Consider the following 22,059-nt stretch of genomic DNA (forward strand, 5'->3'; position numbering starts at 1 on the left):
TGATGGACAATGACTGCAGTGGGGTCGGGGGAGGGGACTTGATACTATGGGTGAATGTTGAAATCACAATGTTGCTCATGTGAAACCTTCGTAAAATTGTATATCAATAATACCTTAACTTGAAAATATGTAAAACTAATAAAATACTGTTCATTTATATTAAAAAAAGGAATTGCTTGTACAAGCAAAGTTTATTGACAGTGCTTAATAGGCTTTAGTCTCTGATCTATACAAAAGAAGCGCCCAAGGTCACAGTTAATAATTGGCTGAGCTCAAACCCGAACCCCAGGCTGTCTGCTTCTAAAGTTTGTGCTCATTTACTCTGCAAAATTAGATCACCAATTGCTTAAAATCAATGTTCTGAATATTTAATAAATAAAAGGAAAAATTCCTCAAATAAAAATCACCTTAAATCTTTACACTTGTACATCTGAACAGTCTCTACTTTAATATTTTAAGTGATTAGCTTATAGGGTGAGCAAACAGAATAAGGATGCCAATGACATCCAGTTACCCAGACTGCTTTAAATTTTGGTGCCCTGCTGCCAGTAAGGCCATTGAATCAGTTCTTCCAGTGACCCTGCAGTTTGCCTATAAGCATCAGGAAAATCAAATGTAAAATGTATATTTATAGCAGGGGTTTTATCATGTGTCCTGAATTCTTTTTTGTGTCCAGATTCTATGATGTGTCCCGAATATGGGAAAAAGCAGTAGGAGGGCCATTTATTCCTATCTCAGTATCTTAAATTTGGGAGAGGTCAGGGTAGAAAGAAGGCCTTTTGTGTTTTTTAAAGCCACATTATTAAATAAATATAAAATTAAAAACCCTCTGTAATCTGTGTTATGTTATGTTGTGTTACCTATTGTAACTCACACTGCACTCTGAACCCTATGATCCTTTATGTTTGTAACTGTCCCTGTCATGGTGGTGGTAGCCACGTGCATCTGCCCCTTCCATTAGGCTGAGCGCACCAGTCTGGCTCCTGTGCCCCCTGGTGTCTCCCCAGTGTATCATCATCAGTAAAGAAGAGGAGTGTCTGTGTAGGCAGGAGCTATAGGACATGAGGGGGATGGGCCGACCAGAGTGGCTGTAAAGGGACTTTGCCCAGATACAGATACCAATCTTTTGCAGTTAAGACTGGAACAAATCATGTCTTGTTCTTGCTTACCAGCCCAGGGGAAGGAAAAGGGGCCTCTTCTTTCTCAGGCCTGCAACTTGTTAAGCCCACTCCTCTCCAAGGTCAAAGGGACTTTCTTTATTTCTAAATCATAGTGGCAAATCTCAGATCATTTGCACCTGTTGTAAACTGAATTTTTATATTTGTGATTCATTTTTCAGGCCACTTTATGTGATTCCTCAGACTTGCTTGGTTGCTTGGAAGAGAACCAGTAGGCCTGGTCCACAGAGACATGGAAAGACCTTGCCTTTGGTACCTTTAGTCATTCCTCCTTGGCTGGTTTTATTCTCACAGATGAGTTTTGACTTAAAAGGCTCTTTTTTTCCCCTCAAGAGTGACATTTTGGGGCTCTGTGTTCCTTTCACATAGGTCAGTATCCAAATCAGGAAAGCTGAGTCTGAAAGACCTGCAAAGTGCTATTTAACCATTTCCTTAATTGTAAAGTGGAGTACCTGCTTGGGTCAGGGTGGACAAAATCAGCAACCCAGAGGCCAGACTTCCACTGCATTATGGAATATGCCTTCAGATGGGCTTGGAGAAGACGACAGCACCAAATGTTTGGAAATGTGAAATCCACCAATTCCATCTGGCTTTAAAGATGGCAGGTAAGAATAGCTCAGCTCTTACCTAAACTCTTGTCCTAGTTAGTATACCTTGCTTAACTTACCTTCCACTTACCAACATGGGTACAGGTAGAAAAAATCCTTAGACATCAACTTATACAGCTTTCTATTCAATGGTTCTAAGAGCTCATTAGCAGAGAGCTCAAAATAATACAATCTGAAGTAAGTTATACCAAAAAACTGAAAGGTATGTGTTGATGGACACCTTCCCTTCTAGACAGGACATGTTGGGGGAGTCATGCTGAGGTCCGTGCAGCTGGGGAAGTGGCGGGAGGCCGGAGGAGGGGTGCGCAAGTAGCCAAAGGGCAAGTTCCAAATTCTCAGAAGAGCTGCTTACTGGCAGCTTTAAGACTATTAAATGAAGACAGAACAGTTTTAACAGCCCTCAGCGTAATAATTTGTGACATTGAACAATGAGCAAGAAACAGATGAGCTCTGCCTCTGAGACTGTGTGGTCTGAGGAAGAAATCACAAGTAGAACGGGGTTTGCTGATCTGACTGAGCATCGATGAAATATTAGCATTGTTAAATGCAAACAAGGATGATGTAGGTCTCTTTTCATGACCTATTCCCAAGATGGCTCCAGCTCCCAGGAGCAAGATACTGTGTTTTCATCAGTTGGAATATAACTCTGAATGTTCAAGAGATGCTGATCACGATGAAATGGCAGCAATTTGTCACATAATAGTGATTTTCTTTGCTGTGATTTTTCTTTTCAGAATAGGGTCAGAGGGCACTGTTCTCAATAACTATCCAATAGTTATTCAGTATGTTCAGTGATCATTGCTAAATGCAATTTGTCACATGGCAGTGACTCTCATCACTTGGATTGTCCCTTTCAAAATAGGGGCAGAATTTACTGTCTACATACCTGACTCTCATCTGAGAGTCTGTAAACAACAATAGGTTAATGTGGTTCAAGAGTCCATTAATTTCAGTAGCTAGGAATGAGGCCATGGAGGGGCTGTTTTTCCTGGACTTTTCTGAATGGAAACTTCTGGTTACATTCTCAGATGTTGATCAAATAGAGGACAGCATAGCGTAGTAAGCAATGCAAACATCTATCTAACCCTACAGGACTCCAATTCTAGACAGAATGGCTGGAGCAGGAGCAAGGAACAAAAATACAGATGTGCTCGGGGCATTCGGCAAAGAGGAAAGGCCCTGCTCCTGCATCCAGACTAAAACGCAAACCACGGAGGGTCTCTCTTGGCAGGAAAGGCCGGAGGCTGCAGCGTGGCCCTTCATGCGTGGCCCCGGGTTTCTTCCTCTCTTCTTCCTTCTCCAATCATTCTCTTCTTTAGCAATGATGATAGAATTTCCTGTGCAAAATAATCCTTTCTTTTTTAACTAGAAATTTTTGGCAAAATGTTACAATGATCACTGTCCTCAGAGCTCAACACACTGGGCCTTAGAAGCTTTCCAGGGGAGAGACAATAAGACCACAGTCTGCACAGAGGCTTCTGTGCAGACTGTGACAACGAAGACAGAAACAATCATGTTAATGTTGTTGGTTAGGTTTGGGTTTTTTTGCTGCTGCTTTTTTGTGGTAGTTTTTCACTATTCAGTCTAAATTTTTAAAGAATATTGTGCATGTCTCCTTTAAGAGAAATTGTTTACATCCCAAAATTAACAGGTCCTGTGTTCTACTTGCATTTTCCATGTAGACGGTGTAGTGGGCAGGATGGCGTCCCCCCAAAAAGATATGCCTATATCCCAAAACTATATGAATATGGCTTTATTTGGAAAATGACCTTTGAGATGTAATTAAATTAAGGATCTCGAGATGAGAACATCCTGGATTATTCAATTGGTTGCTAAATTCATTGACAAGTGTCCTTATAAGAGATGGAAAGGATAAGACACAGAAGAGGAGACAGGCATGTGAAGACAGAGACAGACACTGGAACAATGCAGCCCAGCAAGCCAGGGACCTCCTGGCATCTCCAGAAGCTGGAAGAGACAAGGAAGGAAAACATTCTAGAGTCTTCTGGGGAGTGCGGCCTGCTGACACTTGCTTTTGATTTCTGGTCTCCAGAACTGCGAGAGAACACATTTCTGTTGCTTTAAGCCACCCAGTTTGTGGTAATTTGGTATGGTAGCTACAGAAAGCTAATACCAAAGGTTAGAAGGAAATAAGAGTATTTACCCACATCTTGCTATACTGGAAGATTCCATCCTGAAATGACTTTCCTTGGGACCCAGGGCTGTGACGAGATCTGGCCCAGGCATGTCTCAACTAAAACTCATGTTGTGCCTGTGTGTCAGAGAGTCCTGATATGTAGATTAAATTTTTAGAGAAAAATTTCCCAGTGGCTGGTACATTTAGTATCCTGAGGCAGGCTTCTCTTTCTAGTAGGTATTTTATGAGATGAGATGTCAGGCCAACAGACTATTTTTACTCTGGGAGAGGTGTTTCTTGTTAGTTCATCCTGATCTCCTGGTTCCTGTCTCCTTCTTCACCCTGGCAGGCTTTCATATTCCCAGAACCCCACCACCACATTGCCCTGCCCACATCCCTCCAGAATCATCTACAGTGTGGCATTCCAGGTACTCATCACCCAGAAGAGAGAGCTGACAAACACAATGTAATATCTTCATGCTTATAGTATAAAGTATAATAAGCGACAGTTCCTTTCCTCTATAGAATAATCACCAGGTGAGGAAGATAGACATATAAACAGAGATCTATGGGAGGATGTGCTCAGGGCTAGACAGCGATCTGTTACTGTGCTGGGTGCCCAGGGGAGGGGGCACTTCTTGGGAGAATCTGAAAGCTTTCTGAGAAGACAGGGTATTTGAGCCAAATAATGACCAGGAACTCTTCAGGCTGAGAGAGGAGAGGAAAACATTCTCTGCAGAGGCATCAGAGTAAGCAAAGGCAGACATAGTATGTTTGTGCAACAGCAAGAAGCTCAGAGTGGCAAGAGAACGGGGTGAGGACAGGTGGGGTGCAAGAACCAGGTTGCAGAGGGTGATTGGTGCCAGACTGCTGAGGGCCTCACACATCTTCAATGGCTCAAACTCAGCATGTCCAAACTGAACTGCCCATCTTCTTCCAGAACTCTCCTGTCCCTCCCCCAGAGTTCTCCAGCTCAAGAAAAGGACCACTGCCCACCTAGCTGGCAGAGACCTGGGCATCAGCATGATTGTTCCGTACCCTCTTTACTACCTCCTGCATCCATCCAGCTCTTTCTATTGCTGTGCCAGGCCTTTGTCTTTTCCAGCCTGGACTTCTGCGGTGGTCCTCCCGTCTTGCCCCACTCCCTTGCCCCCAGTGGGGCTTGCCTCCATTCCATTCTCTACCTGCAGCCAGACTAATCCATTTGGAACACAGATCTAATCATAGCACTTGGTGTCTGTGTAAAACTCTGTAAACTATTTTAAATGGCTCACAAGACACTCTGTAATATGGCCTCTGATCAAAGCAATACGTGCACCAAGGACCCCACTATAATAGAAGCAGCTGAGCTCTGACCTAGAGCTCCCCATCCCCCAGAGAAAGCTTTCAGCTGGTTCTGGGTTTTGGTACTTGCAGTAGTTACCTCCATATCCACGTACTATGCTTACATCAAAGTTCCTCAATTTATCAGTCTTGAACATCCTAATATAGTAAATGGCTTAGTTGACTTCTATTACCTTGTGTCTCTCTTCTCCATCACCAAACTCTTCCTAGTTCCTCCTCAGGTCACTTCTCAAACCTCAAAAAATATACTTGAACCTTAATTTTTTGCTTCATCGATCTTGCACAGATCTACTGCTAACTTGCACTTTGTAGGATGGGAGCGTGAGAGCTCCCAGTCTGCCATCCACCTTCCAAGCACCATCTATTCCTTCCCTTACACACTATGCAGTTCGATGACATTTATATTTCATTTAACCAGAATGAATATTCTATAAACTTTTTCCAAGTTGATTCTAAAAGGCAAAACAATTTGACTTTATAATAACCATGAGAAAGTATTCACTGCAACTCAACTCTGCACTGTGTTTCCATTTGCTTCATATTTGGTTCTGCCTTTCTTGTATACTTTTTGTTTGGGAGCATAATTGCCATCTTTTTTTTTTTTGCAGTCGGTGAGTTTTCCAAGCCATCAGTCGTACTATCTATTCCGATGAAACCCTCCCTCTGGCCCCTCACCTCTCCGCAGGGTCTCTGGTGGCTCTGGCCTCCCAGGCCAGCTGCACAGCTCTCTGCTTTCATACGGGGACTTCCTTGAACTGCTTTCCTGAGTCGGGTACGCTGTTTCTGAATGTCTCATCTTGCTCTTTCTCCTGGAAAGTGCTGAGCCATGCTCTTAAATAACTTCCTAAAAAACAATACTTAGAGGATAATTTATATTTTTGTATGGAAAACCTCAAAAACATATAAAGGAGAGAAAACAATATAATGAACCCTCATATACCCATCAACCAGCTCTAATAATTACTAACTCATGGCCAAACTCTTTTCACTTATACTCCTAAGCTACTTCTCTCCACTCCCAGATTCTTTTGAAACAAATTCCAGATGTTATATTACCAATAAATATTCAAGTATGTATCTATCTCAGAAAGGTAAAGGCTCTTTTTTATGGTAGAATTATTTCTTTATTAATTTTTAACTATTACAGTGCTTTTTCCCCCCATCCTGAGTATACACACTCACTTTTCTGTACAGTTGCACAGCTGTCACTCTTACAATATTTTTATCAGCTGCAAGAGACTGTTTTGATTGTATATTCTGTCTAGCAGTTCCTCTGATACTGAGTATGTTGGTTGTTTCTGATGTGCTACCATTTGTTTAGTCAACACTAACAGTCCCTACAGCTCTGTAGGCCCTGCCCTAGACATTGGGGTTGTAGTGTGAATAAGAGAAACAGTCCTTTCTGCAAGGAGGTTATATCCTGTTGTGGCTGTTTCATTCTTTCTTCTTCTTTTTTATTATCAACTATATATCACGCTGGTTCATCAGTACTCCTCCCCCACCCTCTCCCCCTGTCCACTCCCCTTCCCCTTGGTAACCACTAGTCCCTTCTCAGTGTTTATGAGTCCACTGCTGTTTTGTTCCTTCTGTTTTGACTTGTTTTTATACTCCACAAAGAAGTGAAATCATATGGTATTTGTCTTTCTCCACCTGGCTTATTTCACTGAGCATGATACCCTCTAGCTCCATCCATGTTGTTGCAAATGGCAGGATTTCTTTTCTTTTTATGGCTGAATAATATTCCATTGTGTATATGTACATCTTCTTTATCCATTCATCTATTGGTGGGCACTTAGGTTGCTTCCATATCTTGGCTACTGCAAACAGTGCAGTGATAAACATAGGAATGCAAGGTAAGGGCTCTTTAAAAAAAACATAATCACCATACTGTTAACACACCTAAAAATAGCTATCATTTCTTAGTATCATCAAATGGCCAGTTAGTTTTCAAATTTCCCTGAAATATATAAAGGTATGGTCTTCTTTGTCTTTCCTTCCTTCATTTAACGGAGCTTTTAGGATCTTTCTTTTACGCTTATAGTTCTAAGATCTTACTATGACGTGTCTAGGTGTGAGTCTTTTAAAATTAACCCTCTGCAATGTAGGTGGATGGGGAGAAATATTCAACATGCAGGTGGCCATTAGCCTCTGGCTCTTAGCTCCCCTCTGATGCCTGCTCTCCGCAGCGTCTGTGCTCTCTAAGTCCAGGGCCTGGGACGGGCGTTGGGATAGGGGGGAACAGCCCTCTCTGTGAGGGTTCTGGGCTCCACCCACTCTGCTTCATCCCTGCAGGCTCATCCTTCCACTTTCTGCCCTCTAAAAATTTGCTGAAGTCCTTCATCTGCAGATATCTCGTCCTTTTCTTTTCTGTGCTGTATCAGAAAGGAAGACACTTCAATTTTTTCCTTACAATTACTGTAATGGGATCTTGAAAAAAGAGACAATAGGCATGAGCTGCGAGCCTCAGGCTGTCCTTCAGTGCTCTTCCCCTGGCCTTTAGCTCGTCCCAGTGCCTGGAATAGGTCTCTCTTTCTCGAAATCCTGCTCCTTTGTCTTGAAATATTCCTCCTTCCCTATATCTGCCCCACACAAACTTTTGTCCGGTGACCTCCTGCTCATCTTCCAGTCCACGCCCCTTCCTGGATGGGGGCTCCTCTGGTCCCCCACTCAGTCAGGTCCCCCTGCTGGTGCACCGCTCACATTCTAAACTTTCCTCATCACCACGTCTCCATCTACTGTTACTACTTGTGCCTGTCTTCAGACTGAGCCCCTTGAGGGTAGGCTCTCATCTGCCTTGTTCGGGGATATACTCGGGCTTCAGAGAAGTTCTGTGTGGCAGCCAAGAGGCAGTGTGTGGCCACCGTGGTTTCTAGGAAGCCATCTGGTGGCAATGTGGGTGATGAGCGGGAGAGAACCGTGCTTGGGAGATGGATTAGGGAGCTCCCGCCAGGGTCCACGGGAGACGAGAAAGCCCTGATCAGGGCGGGGGCAGGAGGGATGGTGGGGAGAGGCTGGCTGAGGAGATGTTTCTGAGGCCACAGTCAGGATTTGGTAGCCCTGCACATGGAGATGAGGGAACATGAGTATTCAAAGATGAGTCTGGTTTCTGTCTTGTGAGAAGAAGTAAAGTGTCCCCGACTGCTGATGTAGGGAGGGGTAACATGAAGGGAAGGCACAGGTGAACTCTGGACAGGTTTTTGAGTTAAGGCGTGATTGTGGGTCACCTGGCAAGTACCTGCAAAGGAGGATCTGAAGCTCAGGAGAGACATTCGGGCTGGAGTCCCATGTGGGTGTCATGAACTTGTAAATCGTAGATGACATGAGGGTGTGGGTGAACCCACCTAGAGAGAAGGTACAGAGGAGCAAGAAGGAGCACGGAACACCCTGGGGGAATCTCAGTCCTGCCGTGGCAGGTGAAGGAAAATCCCATGGAGGGGAAGGGGAAGGGGAAGGAATGGACAGAGAGGCAGAAGGGGAGCAGGAAAACCAAGGAAGGAAAGAATTTCAAGAGATAAGGACGTAGGGAAACGGCTAACTTGTGGCCTGACAACACCCTTAGAACATGAATGAAGAACTGTATGTGCTGCTAAGGAGCAAGGGGCATGCATGATATGTGCTAAATGAACCCAGCAACTTCATTCATTCCACTAACATTTACTGAGGACCTACCAAGTATCCAGGCACTGGGGATTCACTAGTGAGCAAAACATCCCCAAAATCTGGTCTTGTGGAGCTCATCATAAGCTAGGGAGGATAGATGACAAATAAGAAAATTGAAATACACAGTATGTTAGGAGGTGGCAAGTGTTAAGGAGAAAAAATAAAGTAGGGAAGAGGTGTAGGAAATGTAGGGAGCATGGCGACTTTATAGGGGGACAGAGAAGGCCTCTTTGGGAAGGTGACTTGAGAAAAGACTTGTGAGGAAGTGAGCTGTGTGGCTATCTGCGGGAGGAGGCAGGCAAAGGAATGGGCCAGGAGAGCTTCAGGGACAGCCAAGAGTCCAGTGTGGCTGGAGGGGAGAGAGCAAGAGAAGAGGTCAAACAGCCCGTTGCAGGCCCTGATAAGGACGGAGGCTTTTCCTCTGGTGGAGGGAGGAGCCATTGCAGGTTTATGAACATGGTAGTGACAGGATCCAACTTCAAAGAATCATTCACTGAGCAGGATAATCGGCATTGAAAGTTCATGGTTTGAAGCTCCAATGTAATGATCAAGTGCAGAGGGAGAAAATTCAAAAGTTAGAGATACACTTAAACAGGATAAATTTTTCTGTGGACCAGAAACCCAGAGACTCAAGCCACAGGCCTGATGGCTCCACAGTGGATGCAGTGAGATATCCAGGAGTTGGGTTCTTGTGAATTGCCAAGAGCTAAATACACTCCTCTCAAGGCAGGGCATTAGGGCCTGGAACACAGGGGGAAACTGGGAGCTGATGAAGCTTGTAGAATGAAAGGTACTGTTTTTCATGTTTGTTTAAAACAAAAATCCAGACTCTAATTGTGCATGATTCTACTTTTGTTTATGCTGGATGAATGTCTGAAAAGACATGTGTCAGCCCAGGGAGTAGGGTGGAGGCTGGGCAGGGTCTTCCACTCTTTCCCTTTTCTATACTTCTGATACATTTGGCTCTTTTTCTCAATGAATTTATATTGAGAACATTACAGAGAAAGTAACTAGGCGAGTAGGATCAGCATTGGAAAGACGCCCCTAGATTTGGCCATTAAGAGATCATTGGTGGCCTCAAAAAGAACAGTTTCCTTGGGGTTGTGGAGACAAAAAGACAAGATACATGAATGAGTTGAAAAGTAGACTGCTCCTTCAGGAGGCTGGACGGGAAAGGGAGGGAGAGAGAGAAGAAGGGGCCTGAGGGGCAAGGGGCTGTGAAAGATGCAGCTTCTTTTAGATGGAGGACTTGAGGGTGTTGGCTTGGTACAGCCAGAGAAGGAGGGGAGGGAGAGACTTACGGTGTCGGACAGCAAGGAATAGCGGACACCGAGAGGCAGGTGCCCTCGGGAGGAGCTGGGGCACGACTTTCCTGGAGCCCAGGGGAAGCGGTCCAGGCAGCTGGGCACTGGGGCTGCAGTTCGGGGTAAGGGCTTTGAAGCTGGCCCAGGCCTGCAGCTCCCATTACAGGAGCCGGGGGCCCCCATCTTGCCTGTGTGTGTTTCTCTGCCTCCCCACTCTTCTGTGAGAGCCAGAGCCACTACTGATTTATCCTCAGGGCTCCAGCATACAGGAGGCCTTTAGTCAATGTTTGTTGACCAACGGAATGAATTTTTCTCTGTGAGAAAACGGTCAGGGCATCAGCTGAATGTGCAGTGGGGGTGAGGGCAGTGGGCCAGGGTGGGGCCTAGGAATAAGTGCAGGACTTCTGGGGCCCTCTGGGAGGTGGCCTGGAATCTTTGGGCAGGAGTCTACCCACACAGAGCTCCTGGCCCTTTCTGTTCTTCCTTCCGCAACTCCAGGCAGTGCAGAAACATGTGGAGAAAGCAAACGGGCTTGTTGTAATGTGGGCTGACCCGCTGTCATTCTCTCAGCGGAGGCCTGGAGGCGTTAGCACAGCTCCTGGGTAAGCCTCAGACCGAATGTCATCCCCAGTGAAGCCTCCTCCTCTCTCCTCCCTTCTCACACCCTCCTCTGGGTCCCTGGCAGGGGGCACCGAGAGTCCCACTAGGAAGCCTGTGCTGGGCGTGCAGTGTCTGCCAGGACAGAGCCCACACCGGGAGGGCAAGAGCCAGGTCAGGCCATCAGGTATACACCTGCAGGCCTTCGTTAGGACTGGTGAGCCATGGAGGGCAGGAACATGGCATTGTGGGGTTTTGGAGGCCAACAGCAAACCCAGGTACACATCACACTGGGCAGGCTAGTTGAGTGAGACAGATATAAGGCGGGGGTTGGCAGTGAGAGACAGGGGACAGGTTGCTAGCGCAGGGTAGCTCGGATTTGGGCTTACGAATGCTTGGGATTGTGCTTTTTTGACTCCCGACACATTTTGCTTTCCGAAGGGAAGATTCTTAAAGGGGCAGCTGAGTCTAGTGTGTGTCATTATGACCAATGCCTTCATGTCTACCCTCCTGGCAAGCTCTAATAGGAAACAGCCACACTGGTCATCCTCGTGCCCAGACCATGCAGTGAATGCTCGCGATGACTTAGTTGTGTGAGTGGCTGAGTGGCCTCAGTGTTTAGCCAGCCCAACAACTTCTATAATCATAATTGTGCGCCAGCAGGATCTTGAGAAGTGAGCCAGTTCTTCCTTTCCCCTCCAAGAGGGACTTCACAGATGAGAACAGATTCTAAAGGTGCCATATCCACAAGTTATCAAAACAAATGGACTCTTTTCTCTCAGATGAACTTAGGATACTTGATCTGGACTGAAGAACAGACTAAGTGAATCTTGTGACTTCAGCTACCTACCCAACAGCCATTCTCCCTTTCTTTCTAACAGGACTCCAGTTTTGTTTGGAGAGCAATGTGCCCAGCCCTAGGGGACAAATCATCATTACTGCCTGTCATGTGGGAAATTATCTCAATTTGATGTAGCTTCTAAGTACTCTGTTGGGCAAGCTGTCCAGAGGTCATGAACAGAAGGACTCAGACCAATTTGAGATAATCCAATCACCCAGTTTAAGAGTAAAATTTAAAGCTTGCAGGAAGAAATAAGGGGAAAGTGAACCCATTTAGAGTGAGGTGCACACAGGCTGGGGGAACCCTGTGTCCCCGATCCCCGAGCCCCACAGTGTTCACGTTCTCCCTGTCTCTGTCTGTCTCTCTGTCAGCTATCAGCCTTCCCTGCTGGCAGTGGGGCTGTGAGAACAGGGTGGAGATTAAACACAGGGGGTCAGCAAACAGACGGTGCCTGGAGCCAACAAATGCTCCATCAAAGAAACACAGGGCACGTACCCCTGGCTACAACTATAGCATATGGATGCCTCTACGGGCAGCTAGGGAAGGGCACATGAGGGGTCAGGATGGGACCAGAATGTGGGTCACCAAGGGAGTGGATTTGGGGATGACAGCCATCAATGGGGAATTAGCATGCTCTTTACCTTAATAAGTTGGCTTTTCCATCCCTTTCTATCTACAAGTAACATTCTTATGCTCTTGCATCCTTTTTGATCTATATTCGCCATTTCTTTCCATCAATCTATGTCTAGCACATCTTGTAAGTTAACAACTTACTACCTATATTTAACATATATTTTGAATTTTTCCTTTTTTTTTTCTTGCCTTCTCCAGAAGACTTAAAGATCCTCAATAGTGAGCCGACACACGTTGTGTTCTAAGACAACCTTTGGCAATCGTGAGACTTCTGTGTGGTCACGTGATGCATTTCTGATCCGTGAGAGCCCAGCAGGAGTTTTTAGGAGGCATCTGGAAAAGATTTTCTTCCCTAAGAAAAGGCAGAAGCAATGCAAGCGCAGAGTCCTTTGTCCCCTCCTCCCTTCCTCCATCCTCAGCACTGGAACAGTGGCTGGCACATAATAGACACTCAACAAATAGTTGGTAGAATGAATGGGTGAATGAATGGTATTGGGGCTCAGCCTTAACATCTATGCTGTGTCTTCTGATCAAGCTTCATTTCTAAGTCCAGAGTTGGAAAGGTGAAAGCAGGATGGTGAAAATGAATCGTGTGATGATCATTTAATTATATTATTATAAAAAGCAGCTGACCTTTATTGAACATTTACTTGGTATCAGAAATGGTTCTAAGCATTTCACGTTTAATCCTCGCAATAACCATATGAGGAGGAAATGAGTACTATCCTCATTTTGTACCTGAAGACACTGAGGCACAGAATGTAAGGGAATTTACCTGAGGTCATCAGCTGGCAAGCGGTGGTCCTGGAATCTGAATGTGGACGACCTGAGTTCAGAGTGCACACACGTAGATACAGCACCGCCTGTGTTAGTTTCCTATTGCCACCGCAGCAAATTATAACAAACTGTGGGCTTTAAGCGAAGCACATTTGCTGACTTACAGTTCTCAAGGTCGGCACCCAACAAATTAAGTCCAACAACTTAATACGGCCAAAACTAAGGTATTGGCTGTGCTGCCGTCCTCCTGCAGGCTGTAGAACAGATTTCCAGGCCTTCCCAGGCCGAGAGGCTGGCTGCAGTCCCTGCCCTGTGGTCCCTTCACTCTGATCTCTGCTTCCGTTGTCACATTGCCTTCTTCAACACTCCTGACTCCCTCTTATAATGACTCTTGTGATTACAATGGGCCCATCTGGATAATCTGAGATAATTTCTCCATCTCAAGATCCTTAATCACATTTGCAAAATCCCTTTTGCCATGTAAGGTAACATACTCGCAGGTTCTGAGGATTAGGACCTGGACATCTTTGTGGGCCTTGATCCTGCCTGTGCGGGTCCAGTACTCTGCGCCACACCCGGTCCTGGACCAAAGGTCCCGAGCCCCGCAGCAGGCCCGCCCCGCGCCGAGGATCTCAGGCCTGTCCGTGCAGACTTCTGCCCGCTTTCATAAAAGTTTCTGTCTTATTTACCTGCTCTCAAGTACCCCTGCTGCCAACCCCTAAGCAGGGGAGGAGTACTTAGTAAACCAGTATAGTAAGAACCAAACAGGTGAGGTAGGAGGCCTTGGCCTCTTGCCCCTCAGTTCATCTAGGTTGGGTTCTATATGTTAATCAGGTCCTTAGTTCTATTTCCCTTCCTCAGTCAGCTGGCTCTATCCTCATATGTGTGTTTTCTTTGCTGCTACGTTACTTTTATTTCTACTCCTAATTCAAGTCAGAGTAATTTCTCTTAGCAACCTTGAATTCATTCTTGCAACCTCCGCGGACAGCCCCTGGGTTCCAGGTAAAAGTCTGCCTCGCAGCTACTCGGACTCAAGGCTCCGTGCTTTCCCTGGGTTCCTTCCAGCGGCAACCTCTTCCAGACACGTTTTGTCTGTCTGAGTAAATTCCCCCCAGAGATGTTGTTTTCAGATTTATTTTTAGCTGCAGAAGAACCATTTGTTGAAATGAAAGCCCGATATATAAAGCAGATGGAGTGGAGCTGTTTGGAGAGGGGTGAACCCCCCATCTTCCCCACCCTTCCCCAGGGCCCCTGTGGGCCCAGTTTGAAAACCATGGCTCTGCAGACCCTGCCCACTTTAAGTCTTGCCCTGCAGAGTTCAGTTTGCTTCTGCTCAGTTAACTGTCTGGTTTCCTGAGGGTTTCCTTTAGTGCCTTGGCCTTCCTGAAGCATTCTTCCTCTCTCTCGTCTTCCTTTATGCTCTTTGAAGGTCACAATTTTCCAAATAAGCAAAACATTTTAAGTTCCTCATCTCTGCCTAGCACGTCACCCCGTGGGGCTTCCTCTCACCTCATTGTAACCCACCTGTTCGTGGCTGCAGGGATGGAGGCCACGCTGAAATTGGCTGCCCAGCTAGTGGCGCATCACCTGCCCTCTCCATAATGGGAGCATCTTAAGTACTCCACGTGTATAGATTATAGCTTGCTGGTTACTGGACAGTTAGCATATCTTTTTCTAGAGAATTATGTTTGGTAACAAATACCTTGGAGGAGCAGAAATGTTTCCGCTTCAGAGAGGCCCAGGTCCCAACATGCCTGTGGGGCTGGGGGTGGGGAGGAGGCGTGGGCAGACCTCTAACAAGTCACATGGGCTCCTTTGTAAAGCTGGTATCAATCCCTGCCCTCGGGCCCTCCAGGCCAGCTTTGAGGTGGGGTTTCCCTCTCAGAAAGCAGCTCTGGACCATGGGGGTTGCCCCAGGAATCCCCATAGCCTCAGGTCCTAGGGACCCTGGGCATCTCTGTGGCCCATTTACTGGCCCCCCCCCCCGCCCCCACCAGCACCCTGACGCCCATGAGCTTAAACTTCCAGGCCTCTCATAGCATGCGTCCCTTCCAAGTCCTGCTCTTTTCTCACTCTGAATAAGTAATTACTTCCTTGCCTAATCTTGTATTTGTAATTGTGTATTCTTTTCCTCAAAGAAACCTTCTCAGTTCTGTAAGCTTCAGATCCTACCAAACCTGGATACGTCACGCGGTCTCAGGAGTCTCCCGGGGACCCAGGGATCCTGTGCTGGGGGAGCCTGTTCCATGGGAAAAACAGAGACTCTCATCTTTGAGACTTTCCACGGCATTCCTAGTACTTTTGTACGGGGTATCCATGCCAAACACTCTGGTGGAAGACAGGGAGGCCTAAGTTTTGACCTGCTTCCCATCCCAGCTGCAGTGTGCACTTCCACTGTGGAACTGTGGGGCACAGGACTCCCAGAAACCCACGAGGCCAGGGAAAGCCTGCTTTCTGCTGCTCTTCCCTTTGTGCCACGAGGCTCCTGTATCCAGCTTTGGTGCAAATTCTGGCCAGTCTTTTTGGAAGGAGGATTCAGAACATGGTTCCTTCTCTCCACGACAGCTTTTCCAGCAGACCTGGATCCCTGGTTTAGCCTCAAACTGGCAATACTGCCAATGTACTGAAATTCCTAAATCTGGCTTTTAAGTGTCATGTTTTGCAAAATGGGAGTTTGCCTGCCTGGTTAGGTTAGCTTGGGATCTGTGAACACAGTGCCTGGGGCCCAGCAGGCTCCTCCTATCTGCTCTGCTCTATACCACTTGACAGCCTTTGATACAAGTCAGATGTGAAAGCCAGAGATGGCAAATCCTATTTAAAAATGGGTAGGGGCTCTTCTGGATACAGATGGTGGGTTAAAGCTTCCCCACATAACTTCTCTTTTTCAGTTCTTAACAACACCAAAAAGAAAGTAGATAAAACCACAGGGGAAATTTATTTTCAGCAATCCACACAATACCCTTCAAATTTGGCATCTAAAGAAAGATATGGAAGATTTTGGAGCAGCAAAGAGTGGCTCAGCACATCTCTACTCCCTACCCTGTCCTCTGTGCCCAGAAATGGACAATCCTGAGCATTTTCCTTAGCACTCCTGAATCTGAAAGGAAACAGGTGTGAATCATGTCCTATATTCTCCCCCTTTGAGGCAGCGGTATTGAACAGTGTGCTGGGGAGAAATGGGGGAAGCAAGGGCATGATCCATGGAGCTGACTCAGCTGGTGGCATCTCCAGAGCAACAGCCCAGCTTGGAAAATTGATCCAAAGCCTGAGTTATCCCCCTGCCTTGTAAAAGGTGTTCACTGTCCTTCTCTGCTGCCCCAGTCAGGCGACAGGAGCTTCATACAGGACATTAATCAGAACCTCCGGAGAGCAGCGCACAGGTACTCCAGCAGAGCCCGTGCCTGCTTCGGCTGAGTTCTCTTCTCTCCTTCCCTCCCCTTCAGACTACCAAGAAGTGTACAAAATCCAAATACCCAGCCTTTCATTTAGCTCAGTGGGAAAATCATACTGGTATCACATAGTGGGGAGACAGCCAGGAAGCCCCCCTCTCCTGCCATCCCATTATAGCAGCAGAAAGAAGGTCTGGACAGAGCCACCAAACCAAGATGAAGAGAAATAGATGCAAACACATGGCAGCAAATTCATGATAAATAGAGGGAAATCAGCAGGCAAAAGACAGGCTCTTCCTCTCCACCCAAAAAGGAAATTCCTTAAACTGTTTCACGCAAGACATGACTGCAATGAATTAGAGGCCTAAAGATGTGATGATAAAACAGAACTGATAGAAAGGAAACAAACTGAGGACAAAAACAACATCATTATAGGACAAATAAATACATTAGTACCAACAAGAAAGAGAACTGACCACATTGAAACTCAAATTACTGAACTCGGGGCAGCTAAACAATGTCAAGAGATTTAAGAAATTAGGATGAACAGAAATGGAATAATACAAAGATGATCCAGTATAAGGATTAACTGATATCTCTGAAGAAGGGAAACCAAAAATAGAGCCAAAAGAGAATGTCTAATGCAGAGAAAACAACACTAAAACTGCAGATTGAAACATTATGTCCAGAAAAACTTGATTGGATGTTTAATACTAAGACATGCCTTAGTTAAATTACTGAACAACAACAAAAATGGTGAAGTGTGACATCTTTAGGCATACAAGCAGGAAGGAAAGGTCACCTACATGGGGAAAATGCAGGCTGTTTTCATCTTTTTACCCAGAAGAAAAAGGAACAAAAACTACCATAGTCTAGGGGAAAGCAGGTGAGACCCAAGGATACAACACCCGGCCAAGATATAGTCCAGTGTAAAGGCAACAGGCATTCTTAAGCAGCCAAAACCCTTCTTGGAAAAACAGCTTAACAATGAAATGCAGCCCATGAAGACATGAACTGAAATAATTTGCAAATAAAGTAGCCTTGATAAAAGGACCAGTGATGAGCTTTGAATTCATTTAAATCTAGACTGTATCCCAAGTAACTATGCAGTTATGTTTCTACAGAACAGAGTTTGATTGCCCTTAACCTGGACAATGTAACAATAATAACATAAGTAATAGGCAAGGTCAAGGGAAATAAAAAGACTGAAAGAATCATGAGAGCTAATACAGACACACACACACATAATTGAAATGTGTAACTTAACAACTCCAACATCCTAATGTTTTTCACCATTTTGTTGAATCTTGGAGGTAACTTTCAGGAAGTAATATCTCCTGTGGTCAAGAAATATTATTTGCAGTTCAAGTCTTCCTTCAGTTTCACTTATTTTAGATTCAAGTAAAATAATATTCAATGCTTTTTGTGAAAATAGCATCTGTATTATGGTCCAATTCTTATAAAATCTCTCTATGATCTCTCCTCCTATCTGGAAAAAATGCATAGAAAGCTCTCTGGAATTATGTAATGATATATAAGTCATTTCTGTGGTTGATTCTGAAAGGTAGTATATAGCTGATTATTTCCTTGTCACTTTTTTATATTTTAATTCTCCAATAAATAGATAAAAATTTAAACGTATTAGAAAAAATCTTTTCAGGCATCTCATTGGAACAGAATAGTCAGGGAACAGACTTAGCAGAGATTGCTATATCCTAATGTCTACTCTCCTAACATTTTGTGGAATTTTTAGTTGTGTATATGATGGCCAGAATAAAGACCATTATTTCCTAGCTCTGGTCCATGGGATGTAAGCATATGTGACGTGTGGCAGCTTCTGGAATCATTTTAGAATGTTTACTCATTTTCTCTTTATCCCCTTAATTCCCTCCTGCCACCTGGAATGCAGATATGGCCATATAGGACCATGAGGTCAAGGCCTTTCAAAGCAAAGTAACAGGTGTGTATAGAATGTCACACCATCTAGCTGCCTACCTGGATAATGTGAGAAAGAAAGAAAATTCTATCTTCTTGAAGTAAATGAACCTCATCCTAACTGATCCACAGCACTACAGACACATTGAAATCTAGTCTGTGATACTATTGGCACTGTATGAAGATGAAATGATTGGTGTGGCACACACATAAACAAATGGACCTAAATGTGACAACAGATTTTAAACATTAAAACATAGTTTTTCTCTGCCCGCAGCCCACTTACACACCCATTGCCTCATGTGACAAATCACTGTTGCATTCACCTTTGTGTCCCCACAGGTATTTTAAAAATACAAAGAGAATATCTATGAACTTGAGGTGCAGAAGGATTTTTAAAAAGATGTTTTATGGTGAAAACCATAAAGGAAATAATGGGTAAACTTTACAACATCACTTAAAACTTTTGTAGGACAAAAGAAACTAGAAACAAAAGACAAGCAATAGTGAGATCTGTCGTGTTCAAGTTCAGTGTGGTGCTGGGCAGGTGTGTGGACTGGGGGCAGAGGGGTGGTCAGCCAAGTCTGGGGACAGCTGCATATTTCCTCTACCTCTCAGACAGACAGTGACAATTCATATTAGCTTATCAATAGATCTGAGGACTTACAGAAAACTTGTTCCTGTATGGAACTCAGCATTCTACATGCACAGTTACTTAACCATGGGACCACTGTGTGTGTGTGTGTGTGTGTGTGTGTGTGTGTGTAACATCTATGAACTTCTCCTGGGTGTATGAGGAACACTTGGAAATGCCACTGCCTCGTGTGAGAAATGATTGTTCATTCATCTTTGTGGCTCTCCCTTGCTGAGTAGTTCTGACCAGCAGCGGCATTGGATGGGGGTGGGGAGAGGGAAAGGAGGTAGAGGAGGAGAGGAAGAGGAAGAGGAAGAGGAAGAGAAGGAGATGGGGAAGAGGAAGAGGGAGAAAGGAAAAGAAATGTGGGGTTGGGGAAGCAGGTGGACATTCCCCTTGTGGAGAGAACATATCCCTGAGAGAAGGAGGTCAGCTATAATCTGGGCTTTTCCTTCTCACAGACACCAGCTGGGACGGCTGGAAGTTTATTTTGAAATTTGACCAAGTATGGGGAAAAAAGATCATTTTAAAGATGATTTCGGGCAGATTCCAAAGAGTTGTGATGCAGAAAATGGCAGTTGGGACAGATTTCTTGCCCGTTATTGGAAAATAAAAAGGAAACAGATAAGGTCTAGGATGATCAATTCCGCATCAATTCACCACTGTCTTCCTCTCTCTGGGCTCTGACATGAAGGGTTTTGTAGTCTAGAGAGGGAAGTTTATTAAGCATTTTATTTCTTGCATCGTTTAAAGCCCTTTACATATTTTATCTCGTATGGACTATATTATTCTCATTTTTAGGATGAGGAAAGGGAGGCACATTAAGTAAACTGTCTAAGGCTAAAAAGCTAGCAAGGGATGGAAGCAGGATTCCAACCCAGGCAGTAGGTCCAGCTCCGTTTACCACTGCTCTGCCCTTTTCTAGCAGATAAATACGGTAACAGCACGTGAAACACCATCACAGAGAGAAACAAAGTGAAAACCTGAGTCAGAAAGAACCAGAGGCTGTCAGTTCATCTTAATGACAAGCTACAGTTGGCCTGGGAGAGAAGGGAGATGAAAACGACTTCAGGGTTAGGTCGGTCTGAATGCCAGGGGAAGGGGCAGAAAGGGGGCTCCTCTTAAAGCCAAGTGCGCCAAGTCCAGATACAGCCTTTGGTCACTTCCAGGCAGCATACGGTTCTGAGTAGAAGGGACAGGCTGGGTTGTTTCTCCGAAGATATTAGAGGGTGACGGAGGGGAGCTGTAGAGGGCGGATCCACCCCAAAGGGTTCCCAACCACTCCCACTCTTCTGCCAGTTCTTGATGTATTGTTAGCGTGAGAAATAGCAATAAATTGAGCTTGTTATTTTTTAAAAATTTGCTTTTGAAAGCCTTTCTTTCAAAAGTTGTGTTAACTGTTTGGATTAGTAACTAGCATGCCTAATCCTCAGCTCTCTAATGACACGTAATTTTTTTGTATTGTGAGATTAACTTTGTAAGATTTTGTATAAGGCATGTGCATCCTGGTGAAGTCTTTTAGTTGCCACCTTATGTGTCTTTGGCCTTTAAATCTATTTCTTGAGTGTTTTAAAAACTGGGATTACTTTTCCTTGAATATTTGTAAGGAACTGAATGTTTGTTTAGATGGTCAAGCTAAATGTGCTTCACTGAATGATTTTAACTTTTTGAAAGATGGTGAAGGGCTAGACAGTATTTGGTTGGGGAGAATTATTCTTTGACTTACCTGGTTGACTACTGGTTCTAGGAGGACCAGTATGACCATTTGGATGCCGCTGACATGACGAAAGTGGAAAAAAGCACGAATGAGGCCATGGAGTGGATGAATAACAAGGTGAATCTGCAGAAAAAGCAGAGCCTGACCGTGGAGCCAGTTGTCAAGGCAAGAGATACAGAAGCTAAAATTAAGGTAATTTACAGCACTAAATATGTCATATTCTTTTCTTACTGGCCTTCCTATTTATTATTAATAGTCCTTAAAATGGCATTTAGGAGGGGACTTCAAGATTGTACCTTAGCTTCTGGTTTGGGGATTGGGTGAGAGAGGGTGGACTTGGTTTACTTGTCATGTAAAATTTATTTTAAAAGAAACTACAGTTTTCTCTCTGACGACTCTAGGAGCTGACAAATATCTGTAGCCCTATAATTTCAAAGCCAAAACCCAAAGTGGAACCTCCAAAAGAGGAGTAAAAAAACGCAGAGCAGAATGGACCCGTGGATGGACAGGGAGACAGCCCGGGCCCTCGGGCTGCGGAGCAGGATGCAGACGCAGCTGTGCCTTCAGATCCAGACAAGAAGCTTCCTGAGATGGACATTGATTGATTCCAGCTATTGTTTATATTAAAACAGACTATTATAAAGCTTTAAGTTGTCAACTTTTTTCTAAATATCAGCTAGAGCAATCAAATACTGGAGATTTCTTAGTTTTTAGGAGGATTTTGGGGAGGGAATCTATAGGTAATGTATGGAACATTTTGTCTTCTAAATAGCTGGATAGAGAAATTAAGTGCATTGTATCTTTTTCATAATGGTACTATTTAGAAGCTTAGTCAGTCTTACTGAGCTTCCGTTTTACTCCTTTTATGTTTAATCGTGCTTATTATACAAAGATAAGTTTGTTTTGGAAAGTTGAGTTATAGCAAAAGCTGTAACTCGCTATCAAGCATGCTTTTCGTCATGACATGTATGGCAGGAACTCTAATTGGGCTTCAAAAATTGCTTGTGGAGATTGCCACGGACTCCCTGGCTGGTGTGGGGAGGGGGAGGTGCCCATTTATTTCTGAGGGCTGGAGTGTGGTTCGGCGTGGATTACGTAGCAGGATAGAAGAGGTGTGCACTGAGTTGATGCACACCCTACTTCCCCTCCACTTCCGCCCTCCTCCCCACCATCCCCAAGGAAGGAGCTCCCAGTGCGAACGCCAGGTGCTCTTCTGGGAAAATAGACCCTTCTGCTGGAGCATGTTGCTGACGAAGGATTTTAGACCTGGAGGCTCTCCACAGAAATTATGTTGCTGAAAGTACG

General features: G+C 44.9%; 1 long non-coding RNA gene across 3 annotated transcripts; it reads left to right on the plus strand.

Annotated features, from left to right (window-relative positions):
* The first annotated feature begins 1,295 nt into the window (after nucleotides 1-1,295).
* Nucleotides 1,296-21,400, plus strand: LOC130680352 (uncharacterized). 3 transcript variants are annotated; one of them, XR_008993336.1, is made up of 3 exons: nucleotides 1,296-1,783; nucleotides 20,785-20,946; nucleotides 21,156-21,400. It is a non-coding gene; the product is annotated as an uncharacterized LOC130680352 (long non-coding RNA). The 3 variants fall into 3 exon arrangements; XR_008993338.1 differs by lacking the exon at nucleotides 1,296-1,783 and adding an exon at nucleotides 5,967-6,039; XR_008993337.1 differs by lacking the exon at nucleotides 1,296-1,783 and adding an exon at nucleotides 20,049-20,115.
* The last annotated feature ends 659 nt before the right edge of the window (nucleotides 21,401-22,059 follow it).

This window comes from Manis pentadactyla, chromosome 13, assembly GCF_030020395.1.
Source record: "Manis pentadactyla isolate mManPen7 chromosome 13, mManPen7.hap1, whole genome shotgun sequence".
NCBI lineage: Eukaryota > Metazoa > Chordata > Mammalia > Pholidota > Manidae > Manis > Manis pentadactyla.